General features: G+C 41.9%; 1 long non-coding RNA gene across 1 annotated transcript; it reads left to right on the forward strand.

Annotated features, from left to right (window-relative positions):
• Positions 1–322: 322 nt before the first annotated feature.
• On the forward strand, positions 323–5192 carry LOC138421737 (uncharacterized). Its single transcript, XR_011249608.1, has 2 exons — positions 323–3979; positions 4385–5192. It is a non-coding gene; the product is annotated as an uncharacterized lncRNA (long non-coding RNA).
• The last annotated feature ends 7718 nt before the right edge of the window (positions 5193–12910 follow it).

Below are 12910 nucleotides of genomic sequence, written 5' to 3' on the forward strand. Positions count from 1 at the left end.
AATTACTACCCCCTAGAAATATCAGAATTCCACATGAATGGCTTAAAAAGTCTACAAAGCTCTCTTGATTTTCATATATACTCTCTCTACTTGGGCTGTCCAATAGAAGTTCCTGCAATGTTGAGAATTTCCTCTATCTGTACTGTCCGAGGAGTCACAAGCCACATGTGGCTACTTAGCACTTGAAATGTGGTTAGTGCATCTAAGGATGACCTGAGTTTTACATTTTTCAAGATTTTACTTTGAATTTAAGTAGCTGCACATGGCTAGTGGTTACTGTATTAGAATGCAGAGCTCTCTAAAAAGATCAGGAAGACAAAAAATCTGAAACATGGGAGACTCGTTTAAAAAAAGTATTTCTGTAAGTCTTCACTATGTTTGCTCTCCATGGGGACAGTTTGTTCATTTCTCTTCTGACTCCCTTTATCGTGATCGATTTTTAATTTCATAGTTTTAAAGATGGTAAACCATTCTTTGCTCTGGTGGTTCTTAAACTTGGCTGGACATCAGCGTCACCCCTAGAGATCTGTTTCAGCCAGTTTGGGGAGGAGACCGGGCATCTGTGTTTTTTAAGCTCCACAGATGATTCTGATCTGCAGCCAGGCTTGGGAACGACGATTTTACACCAGAGATCCCAAACCGGTACCCCCTGGGCCAAATACACCCTCGAAACATATGTTCATCCCACACAGTGTTTTAAAATGTTTTGAATTAGTTGCCAACTTCTACAAATCCTTTTTTTTTTTTCATCCAAAAAAAGTGGAGTTGACTAAAGACTGCCCCCTTTGGATAGAGAGCATAACTTCTTTGGTTCAGCATTATTTGCCCATCTCATAAAAGCCCAGGTCCCAACAGGTATTTGAGTTTGAGACCCCTTCCTTACGCCATATCTGTGTAACACTTGCCCAAACAGACAATAATTCCTTTATATCAACGTACCATTCCTAGCATGGACTACCTGTTATTTTATCCATGCCTGTAGTCATTTTGGCAGGCTCACAAACATTGTCCTACCATCTTGTATTTATTTGGAAATAAATAGGATGAAAGTCTCAAAAAGAGAAGGGATCCAGGATCATTAGACCAATTCTGTTCAGGGACACATCATTAGAATCAGGGAAAGACTATCTTTTTATTTTTTACATCCCAAACTCTTCACCTAAAGCACCGTAAAACCAGCCAACAATACTGTCAGAGAGGGTGTCTTTGTTGTAAATCCTATCTTTTTGAAAAAAGATTTTTTTAGAGCTGTCTCATTTTTCACTCAGTCTCCCTTTTAGTAGATTTGTGTTCAGCCATGGTTCTTAAAAGCAGCTGATCACACATGTGTATCTTCTCTCTCTCGTGAGAATCCTCTATCATGATAGTTAATGAATGGAAATTTGTAAACCCAAACGAGGAGATAAGCGGTAGATGGGCCATTAGTTAATGAAAACTAGATGAGGAATGCTAATTAATTTAAGAAGGCAAAGGGAGGCATAGCTTTGGAGAATCTGTGAAACCATAGATTTTTCTTCCTGGAAAAATGTATGTGTGCCAAACACTTTGCAATCAATTTGAAGGGTTTCACAGGCCCCTGAATCCTATCCACTGATTCCTAGTAGAAAAAGTCATCAACCTGAAATAAGACACATGACTTGATAAGTATTTATACGGACACAGAGCACCAAAATGTCAGGCACAGCTTTGCTGAGTGGGACATAATTTTGAATCATATACTAAGATCAGTCTTTATTATTAATAAAAGGGAAAGCTGCCTGGCATACCATTAGGTTTAAGTAAAAGGCAAGGAATATATACTGTCACTCTGAGGATCATATTAAACTAAGTGTCATCTAGAGCTTATAACTGAAGGCACAGTGGATTTCCCAGCATAAAATAAATAAATCTGAAGCATTTGAATTTTTTAAACAAATCCTTAGCGACATCCGTGACAAGGCTGAGACATTTTCTGAAATTGCACTCTTGCACACATTGAAAACTGTCCTTGTTACTTTGGCCTGGTGGGTTCCACTAGTTCAGAGCTATTTTGCCACCTCTTTCCTCTGAGTGGCAGTTGGTTCCATCATCAAAGTGATAAACTAGGAGACACCTTAATAAGGCACAAAACATGCAATATGAAACAATCCTGCTTTCTAACTGGGAAGGCTTGCATTTCTATCCTCATCTATATCTACATATGACAGGCATCAAATGTAAAGAAAAAAATTTTTTTTACAAGATGGCTTGCAGTTTCCTCTTTTAGCCACTTATCATTGAGAATGTTTAGACTTTTCACACATATTGATTTTCCCCAAAGTAATACAACAAGCCAACTCATTGGAAAAGACCCTGGGAAAGACTGAAAGCAAAAGGAGAAGAGGGCGGCAGAGGTTGAGACGGTTGGATAGCATCACCAACTCAATGGACATGAACTTGGGCAAACTCTGGGAAATAATGAGGGACAGGGAGGCCTGGCAATGGGGTTGCAAAGCATTGGGCATGACAGTGACTGAACAACAATAAATGCAACAAGTATTTCTTAAAATCTTCACATACTGATCATTCTCCTTTTGCTCTCTGGAGCTGCACTCTCCACCTTGCTTTGGGGCCCAGGAAGCCAAACCGTGTAGATGGCATGGCTCTGGCTCCCTTGACAACTGGCTTCCAGCAGCCAAGGGGGACTGAAGATGGGAGAAGAAAGGTGTGCCGGGTTATTCCTTCGTCTCTTCCTGCTTTGCTAAGCCGCAGACATTTGCTGCGCTCCTCCATTTGCTGGGACTCCCCCGGGGGTCCAGTCCTTCTCTTCCTCCCTTTTGGTCCTCTTGTCCTTGATGTGGTAATGGCTCCCCAGTGTGACTGCCAGCCTCTGGGTGCCTCAATATCCTGTGCTTGTGTCCTGAAGGAGTCCCCTTGTTAAAGTCCCTTCTTTGGAACTATTTGAGGTGAAGTCAGCTTCCTGCTGGGACCATGGGTGACGCATTGCATCCATCTTCTTTTCAAACAGGTAAGACTTATGAGACAGAAAGAGGAGATGGGGAAAATTCTTGAGGAAGAGATCAAGCAGTATGGTTTTTAAAGACAAGGCTTAACTGGATAATAGACTAAAACCCCTCAAAATGAAAATGTTCTTTTGTTTACAATAGTAAATAGCAAAAGGATCACTAACTTACTCTTCAAATTTGCTTGACCAGTCTTGATGTGCATTTCACTAATTTCCAATTTTATTTATTCATTTCAAAGCAAAAATGAAACAGATTTATTAAGCACATTGTATGTGCTTATAATGCTTAAAAATAATTAAGGTATTATTAATCCCATTTAGAGAAGAGGAAATTGAGATTCTGAGAGATCCAATAATTTGCCCCAGATAATATGGCTAGCAGGTGGTAAAGCCAGCATTAATAACAGCATATATGATTTGATAGAGAATCTTGCTTTCTTATATTATTGCAAAGTATTTCTCTTTAATTTGATCATAATCTTAAGATACTTTTGACTCTCTGCAAAAAGATCTAATTGTGCCTACATATTTTTCATTAAAGAGTTGATCACACTTGTTTATTTTTAATCTCTTGAGACTTCTCTACAGTTACAATTAATTAATGAAAAAATATATTAACCCAAATAATGAAATAAAAGGTAAATAGTCCATCAGTTGATGAAAACAAGATAGATGCAATTTCAAAAGGCAGAAAAAGGCATATCTTTAAAGGGCTCCAAAGGAAGATGGTTTTTCCAGTAGTTATGTATGGATGTGAGAGTTGGACTATAAAGAAAGCTGAGCACCTAAGAATTGATGTTTTTTAATTGTGATGTTGAAGAAGACTCCTGAGAGTCCCTTGGACTGCAAGGAGATCCAACCAGTCAATCCTGAAGGAAATCAGTACTGAATATTTATTGGAAGGACTAACGCTGAAGCTGAAACTCCAGTACTTTGCCCACTTGATGTGAAGAACTGACTCACTGGAAAAGGCCCTGATGCTGGGAAAGATTGAAGGTGAGAGGAGAAGGGGATGACAGAGGATGAAATGGTTGGATGGCATCACCGACTTGATGGACATGAGTTTGAGCAAGCTCCAGGAGTTGGTGATGGACAAGGAAGCCTGGTGTGCTGCAGTCCATGGGGTTGCAAAGAGTCAGACATGACTGAGTGACTGAACTGACTGAAAGGAAAGACTGGGGCAAGAAGATTTGACTGCTAGAATCCTAAAGAACTTTGAGACCAAAGATTGGACATATGTTGGTAGGCAAAAACGAGATGTAGGACTGAAAACAGAATTGATGGAAAAACAGATGTCTGGGGATCCTTGTTGTGTTTATATTTTCCAGTAAGGTACTGAAAAGATAATTGGGAAATCTGAGTCTGTTAATCAGGATTTATCATTTTGTCTTCTTTGTGCAGGATGAGCCAGAAGAAGGATGATCATCATTCCTTCTGTCTCCACCACCAGTCAGTCTCTCTGAGAATACCTGCAGCAAGATAGCTACCATGTGGCTGAGAAACTAGAAGTCTCTCCCTGGAGAAACTGAACAGTCCTAGAGAAAAGATCACCACATTTTGGCCTTTGTGGCTTCCCTGATGTGATCTTATTGTTCCCACCTGGTCACTCTACAGCCAAGTTGACAAACTTGTTCACAAATGAAGACTTTCTGTGTCCCATTCTAAAATATATAATTTCTGAGGGGATACAATTCAGTTCAAGACAACCAGATTCACGAGTTTATCCTTCAACTATTTATTGTATAAACTACCCCCAAATTTATTGTCTTAACGAAACAATAATTCAATATTTCTCATGATTCTACAGGTTGACCAGGTGGTTCTGCTTTATGTGGTGTTTGTTGGTGATAATCTTGCCAATTTTTCACTAGCACAAGACATGGTTTACCATCCTTCCAGACTTCAGTAGTAGTTTCCTGGACTTCCCTGGTGGCCCAGTGGTTAAGAATCCACCTGCCAACAAAAGGGACACGAATTCGATCCCTGGTCCAGGAAGATCCCACAGACCACAGGGCAACTAAGCCCAAGTGCTGCAACTACTGAAGCCTGCATGCACCTGGAGCCCGTGCTCCACAACAAGAGAAGCCGCTGCAGTAAGAAGCCTGCACTGCGACTAGAGGGTAGGCCCACTCGCCGCAACTTGAGAAAGCCCGAGTGCAGCAACAAAGATTCAGCACAGCCAGTAAATAAAATAACATAACATACAAAACACTAGCGTCCTCACTGATTTTCCAGCTTCTGCTAATAGTCTGCTTGCTACCCTTCCAGCTTCTATCTACTACCCAGTGTTAAGACCATGACACGTGTCAGGTTTTTATTATAACTGCACCTCATTTTTAGGTACCAGTTTCTCTTTCAACTAGCCTTTGCATGTGTGTGTGCCAAATCATGTCCAGCTCTTTGCAACCCTATGGATCGTAGACTGTAAGGCTCCTCTGTCCATGGGATTCTCCAGATAAGAATACTGGAGTGAGTTGCCACACCCTCCTCTAGGGGATCTTCACGACTCAGGGATTGAACCTGCGTCTCTTATGTCTCCTGCATTGGCAGGTGGGTTGTTTACCACTAGTGCCACCTGGGAAGCCCTGACTAGTCTTTGTTGTTGAACAAAACACCCCAAAACTTAACAGCTTAAATCAATGCCATCTCACGTAGTTCTCTTGGTTGGCTGAGCAGTTCTCTGCTGCTTTCATTGAGGCTCATATGCACAGTTGCCTTCAGCTGGCAGGTCAGCTGGTGGGCTGCTGAACTTAGCTGGGACACTGAGGTTCTCTTCCATAGGCCCTTTTGTTCCAGGCTTCTTTATGGTATGGTGGTCTCAAGGCAGCATTCCAAGAAGATGAAGGCAGACACCATATCACTTTATTTGTCCCAAGCTCTGAAACTTGCAAGATGTCACTTCTGCTACATGTTATTGGATAAGAGTGGAGAGCAAATTCAGCCCAGTTTCAAGAGGTGGCAGAATAGACTCTACCTCTTAATAGAAGGAGCTGCAAATAATGTGGAGTCGTATTTAATTTACCACAGAAAGTTATGCTATGTCCCTAGACAGACTCAATGTCATAAAGATGTCAGTTCCTTCTAATAAATCTGTACAGTCAATGTCATACCAATCAAAATCCCAATAGGATGGCTCGAGAAACTTGATAAGATGTTCCTAAAATTATATGGAAGAGCAAAGGGCTCAGAATCACCAATGCAATTTTGTGGAAGGACAGGTCCTCCCAGATATTGGGATTTATTATAAAGCTATGGTAACAGCTGTGGATTGATACAGCAATTCTAGGAGTGATTCAGGTGAAGTCCACACTATATACAGCATCAATAGATGTACATAATCCAGTTAACTTTATGGAGCAATTCACTTTTATGATTTAATAGTGAAAATATACAAATATAAGATAAGATTATAGAAAGCAAAAATTTTCTCGCTTCATTGAAACATGATCGACATACAACAGTATGGAGGTTTAAGGTGTGCAACCTATTGATCTGATACACTTAAGTACTGCAAAGTGATGACCACCACGCGTGTGTGCTAAGTTGCTTCCGTCTTGTCTGACTCTTTGTGACCCTGTGGACTGTAGCCCACCAGGCTCCTCTACCCATGGGGTTTCTCCAGGCAAGAATACTGGAGTGTGTTGCCATCCCCTTCTCCAGGGGATCTTCCTGAGCCAGGGATCGAACCTGGATCTCTAACATCTCCTGCATTGGCAAGTGGGTTCTTTACCACTAGCACCACCTGGGAAGCCCCGATGACCTCCATAGCCATAGATAACACCTCCATCACATGGTTACCCCATTTCTGTTTTGTGGTGAGAACATTTAAGATCTCCTCTCTTAGAAACTTTCAAGTAAATAATACAATATTATTAACTATAATCACCAAGCTGTACATTAGATCTCCAGAACTCACTCATCTTATAGCTGGTAGTTTGCAATCTTTGACCAACATCTCCCCATCTCCCCTACTCTCAGCCCCTGGTAACCTGTTCACTGTTCCCATGAGTTTGGCTTTTTTAGATTCTATATATAAGTGATATCATACAATATGTGTCTTCCTTTGATTCATTTCACTCAGCTTAATACCAACAAAAAATTGTTAAGGTATATATCTTGACTGAACTTTACCAAAATATACCCCAATATATACAGCTTTTTACGTTTGGTGAGTTGAGAATATAGAAGAACTTGTAGTTGAGGACAAAAAAACTCAAGAGATGCTAATGATGTGCTTTTGAAGCTGGAGGTAGTTTAAAGAAAAGATATATGCACCCCAATGTTCATATCAGTGCTGTTTACAGTAGCCAAGACATGGAAGCAACCTTAAAGGTCCGCTGACTGAAGAGTGGGTAAAGAAGATGTGGTACCTATGTACAGCGGGATGCTACTTAGGCATAAAAAAGAATGAAAAAAGCCATTTCAACAACACGGGTGGACCTAGAGATTATCATACTAAGTGGATTAAGTCAGACAGAGAAAGACAAATATCATATTGCTTATCTGTGGAATCTGAAAAAAAATGATCCAAATGAATTTACTTTACAAAACAGACCCACAAACACAGAAGACAAACTTATGGTTACCAAAGGGGTAGTGAGAGGTAAATTAGGAGGTTGGTATTAACATATGGGGACTTCTCTGGTAGCTCAGTTGGTGAAGAATCCACCTGCAATGCAGGAGACCCTGGTTTGATTCCTGGGTCGGGAAGATCCGCTGGAGAAAGGATAGGCTAGCCACTCCTGCATTCTGGGGCTTCCTGGATGGCTCAGCTGGTAAAGAATCTGCCTCCAATGCAGGAGACTGGGGTTCAATCCCTGGGAAGAGATAGGCTACCCACTCCAGTATTCTGGCCTGGAGAATTCCATGGACTGTACAGTCCATGGAGGTCACAAAAAGTTGGACACTACTGAGCGACTTTCACTTTCAGTTTCACTTTATTAACATATCAGTTCAGTTCAGTTCAGTCACTCAGTCGTGTCCGACTCTTTGCGACCCCATGAATCACAGCACACCAGGCCTCCCTCTCCATCACCAACTCCCAGAATTCACTCAGATTCGTGAACATCGAGTCAGTGATGCCATCCAGCCATCTCATCCTCTGTTGTCCCCTTCTTCTCTTGCCCCCAATCTCTCCCAGCATCAAGGTCTTTTCCAATGAGTCAACTCTTTGCATGAGGTGGCCAAAGTACTGCAGTTTCAGCTTTAGCATCATTCCTTCCAAAGAAATCCCAGGGCTGATCTCCTTCAGAATGGACTGGTTGGATCTCTTTGCAGTCCAAGGGACTCTCAAGAGTCTTCTCCAACACCACAGTTCAAAAGCATCAATTCTTCGGTGCTCAGCCTTCTTCACAGACTAACTGTCACATCCATAAATGACTACTGGAAAAACCATAGCCTTGACTAGATGGACCTTAGTCAGCAAAGTAATGTCTCTGCTTTTGAATATGCTATCTAGGTTGGTCATAACTTTTCTTCCAAGGAGTAAGCATCTTTTAATTTCATGGCTGCAATCACCATCTGCAGCGATTTTGGAGTTCAAAAAAATAAAGTCTGACACTGTTTCCACTGTTTCCTCATCTATTTCCCATGTTACTATATACAAAACAATCAACCAGGACCTACTGTATAGCACTGGGAACTATACTTAACATTTTGTAATAATGTATAAGGAAAAAGAATCTGAAAATAATAGATGGATATGCACAACTGAATCACTTTGCTATACACCTGAAACTAACACATCACTGTAAATCGACTATACTTTAATTTTTTAAAATTTGCAAAAAACCCCACCAATATCCAAAAAGCAACAAAAAATTGGAGGTAGTTTGAAAGTAAACACAACAAAAATCCAAAACTTGTTACAGTAGGAACGGCAACTCTCTTGAACTCAAGAAGGAATGAAATGCCAAAAGGCAGTCAAACTTTCTGTTTTCTAAACCTCACGGAAAGGTCTCTCATACCGGCAGCTTCCTGCATGCACACACCCACAACAGGAAAAGCCACCTCCCCATTTCAGGAAACAAAAGCCAGTTACAGTGTGGGAAGTACAAACTGCAGAAACCCAGAAGTCCATAGAAGAAAAAGGACTGGTTCCCGCGAGAGCAGGGGGATCCGTGGTTCTGGGCAGGGTCACTTGGTGAAGGCAGCCACCACCGCCCACAGCACCTCATTGGTCCCGGCCTTCAGACACTCCACCTCAGGGTCCAAGTCCGGGAGCTGCCGCACCCGCTTGGTGGCCACGTTGTACTGCTCGTCCAGCAGGGGCGCAAACGCGTTCTCCAGGACGTCCGAGGCGTGGGCCAGGTAGAGGAGGGCCAGCAGGCGCTTGTCCATGCGGTGAGGGTCATTCACCCACTTGTCGAGAACGCCTTCCTGCACCTTCCTGATGAGGCGCTACTTAATGCTGTTGTTGGTGAGGGGGTGCGTCGTCATGTCAAAGAGGAGGAAGCTCTGTTTCTCCGTTGTCAGTAGGCCCTTTTTCACCAGGGTTTTAGCTAATCGTTCCCACACGTTTCTTAACTGATAATGCAATTTTAATGGATTCCATGTCTCACTTAAAAGAGTTCAAAAGCTAGAGAAGAATTTCAGCTATTATTTTCTTTGTACTTGTAAGGCGTGCGTGTGCTCAGTCGTGTCTGATTCGTTGTGAGCCCGTGGACTGCAGCCCACCAGGCTCCTCTGTCCATGGGATTATCCCAGCAGGAATGCTAGAGTGGGTTGCCATAGGGATAGCAAAATGTGTTCATTGTAGCTGGTTTGCTTTCAGAGAAGTAGAAGATAAGAAGTGTTCTAGGACAGTCTGTGTTTCCAGAAAGCAAATTTCTTGTGGGATAGGAATCATATTTTATTAAATCTCTGTGGCTTGGCACCAGGTTTATTTCCTGGAACACAGTACTTGCTCAAGAAATATTTGAAAAAGAGAATGAATGAAGTATTCGAATACATGAATTGGAACAGATTGCTAGTACTTTTGGTCAACATGAGTCAAATTGTAAAATGATAATTTCTGGTACCGTTCTGTCAGCATAAAGGTGTCAACAAATACCCAAAGTATAAATGAGAGATTCATTTATTTTTAATTTAAAAGAATTTCGGCTGTTGTGTGTCTTCACTGTGGCCCATGGGCTTCTCCAGTGCAATGCTCCGGCTTCTCTGTAGTTGTGCCATGCAGGCTCAGTAGTTGTAGCATGAAGGCTTAGTTGCCTCGTAGTGTGTGGGATCTTAGTTCCCTGACCAGGGATCAAACCCATGTCCCCTGCATTGGAAGGCAGATTCTTAACCAATGGACCACCAGGGAAGTCCCCTAATAAATTTAATAAATTTTTTAAAGGAATACTTTTAACATCTATAGAAAAGTTGCAAAGATAGTAAAGAATTTCCATAGTCCTGCTCCTGTTTCCCCATTAATATAGTTAGTACATTTGTCACAATTAATGAGCATTGCTACATAAATATTGAGCAACTAACACTTTCTACTTTTTTCTATATTACCTAAAGTGGGTTCTCTGGTGGCTCAGATGGTAAAGAATCCACCTGCAATGCAGGACACCCAGGTTTGATCCCTGCTTCAGGAAGATTCTCTGGAGAAGGAAATGGCAACCCACTCCAGTATTTCTGCTTGGAGAATTCTATGGACAGAAGAGCCCGGTGGGCTACAGTCCATGGAGTCTCAAAGAGTCAGACACGACGGATTGACTAACACACACAAAGTCCGTACACTATTCAGATTTCCTTGGATTTTGCCTGATGCTCTTTTTGTGTTGTTGTTGTTCCAGGATCCTACCCAAGTTACTATATTACCTTTATTTGTCATATTTTCTTAGGTTCTGCCTAGTAATGACAGTTCTCCAGTCTTCCCGTGCTTTTGATGACTTTGACAGTTTTGAAAAGTAGTGCATGCATGCTCAATCATGTCAGTCCAACTTTTTATGACCCCACAGATCATAGCCCACCAGGCTTCTCTGTCCATGGGATTCTCCAGGCAAGAACACTAGAGTGGGTTGCCATGCCCTCCTCCAGGGGATCTTCTCGATCCAGGGATCAAACCTTCGGCTCCTGCAGCTCCTGCATTGCAGGCTGATTCTTTATCTCTGAGCCACTGGGGAAGCCCCTTGAGAAGTAGTGGTCAGATACTTTGTAGATTGTCCCTTGATTGGGATTTGTCGGGTGTTCTCATGATTAGACTGAGGTTACAGGTTTAGGGGAGTGGGACCACGAAGGGTACATACTATCTGCATGACTCATCACTGTGGATATAGACCTGATCACCTTGCTGTGGGAGGGTTCATCAGGTGTCTCCACTATAAAGCCCTTCCTCCCTCACCGCTCCTTCCTGCTCTGTGCTGTTGGACAGAAGTTGCTGTGTGCAGCTCACAGTTAAGGAGTGGAAGCTTGTGCAGCACTTCCTAGAGGGTGAGGTATTTTCATAAATTATTTGGAATTGGAAGTTGCATTTTTCATTAAAGAATTAAATTGTGATTCTCATTTAAGATGGCTGGTTGAATAAATACTCTCTTCCCAATGAAAATGCTATGAAAATGAGAGTAAAAGGATTTTTATAGAAGCACAAACCCATAATGAAAGCAGGAAAGAACACAATAGCAGTAAAATGCTGGATACTGCAAAGAAGATGGGAAAGTGGTAGGTGGATTAGCGGGTCCAAGAAAGTTAATCCTAAACTTGCAGTGGGTGAAGCTGGGAGGTAGCTTGCTTTATACAGCAGAACCCTGGAGGCTCAGAAACTGGCACCAGATCGCTGTGGGAATGGGGGGGCAGATAATGGTAGGGCTAAAAATAGACTATTTGAAAGTCTATTTAAAAAGCGTCTCCAGATCTCCTCCTTTACTCTGGGAGCTGCCCCAGTAAAAGATACTAAAACAGAGGGTCTCTGGACTCAGGGACACAAGGCACAATTTGAAAGAGGCAGGAATCTCCCACTGATAATAGAGGGATCAAGTAAGAGTTATGTCCTAGAATTTGGGACATCTCAGCCTTCTCCCTCCTTTCAACTCTCAGAATAGTGGAAGCTAGAATTATACCCTCCAGCCAAGACATTGGCAGAGCCTTTTCTGGAAAATTCCACCAGCCCAAGAGAAAGGGATAAAAACCACTGATATGAGGATTTCCCCAAAGAATTACAACAAAGCCCTTTACCACCCCACACCATGTACACATACAGCCTTCCTTTCTAAGTATGAGCAGACTGCTAGAGAATGTCATACATTTGGGGGAAAAAAATCCTCTAATGTGAAATGCAGAGTTCAAAATCAAATATTAAAATGACAAAAAGATGTTTCTAATTCCTCCAAAGTGGAAACAACCCAAATGTCTAGTCAACTGCTGATTATCCAAACAAAATGTGATCCGTCTGCAACAAGAAAGAGGAATGAACTCCTGATGCTGCAGCAAGATGGCCTTCAAAAACAGCACGTAACATGAAAAAGCGGACACAGAAGGGCATACACTGTGGTTCTATTTGTATGGAAGGCCTAGAAAAGGGAAAAGTATGGAGACAGAAGCCAGAGTACTGGTTGACTGAGACTAGGGTTAGGCACGGAGATGCAAGCAGGCACAGAGACCTTTGTGGGGTGATGGAAATGTTCTGAAATTAGATTGAAGTGATGGTTGACTGACTCAAGAAATATGCTAAACATCAGTGAATTAGACACAGTGGGTGAATTTTATGGCATACAAATTACACCTCTGATAAACCTGTATAGTAAAAAAAAGAAAAAGGACACTGAAACTATGGAGGAAGAACAAAAATGGGGCGGGGTGTCGAGGGGGGGAGGCATTACAGTTCTCAGAGAAATAAGGGAAAATACTGCATTCATAAGACATGAACAAAATGGTAATGTTGACAAGAATAATATTTAGAGAATGACAACAACAAAAATACTAGGAAAATAAAAATTAGATGGC

The sequence above is a fragment of the Ovis canadensis genome, chromosome 16 (genome assembly GCF_042477335.2).
Source record: "Ovis canadensis isolate MfBH-ARS-UI-01 breed Bighorn chromosome 16, ARS-UI_OviCan_v2, whole genome shotgun sequence".
Classification (NCBI taxonomy): Eukaryota; Metazoa; Chordata; class Mammalia; order Artiodactyla; family Bovidae; genus Ovis; species Ovis canadensis.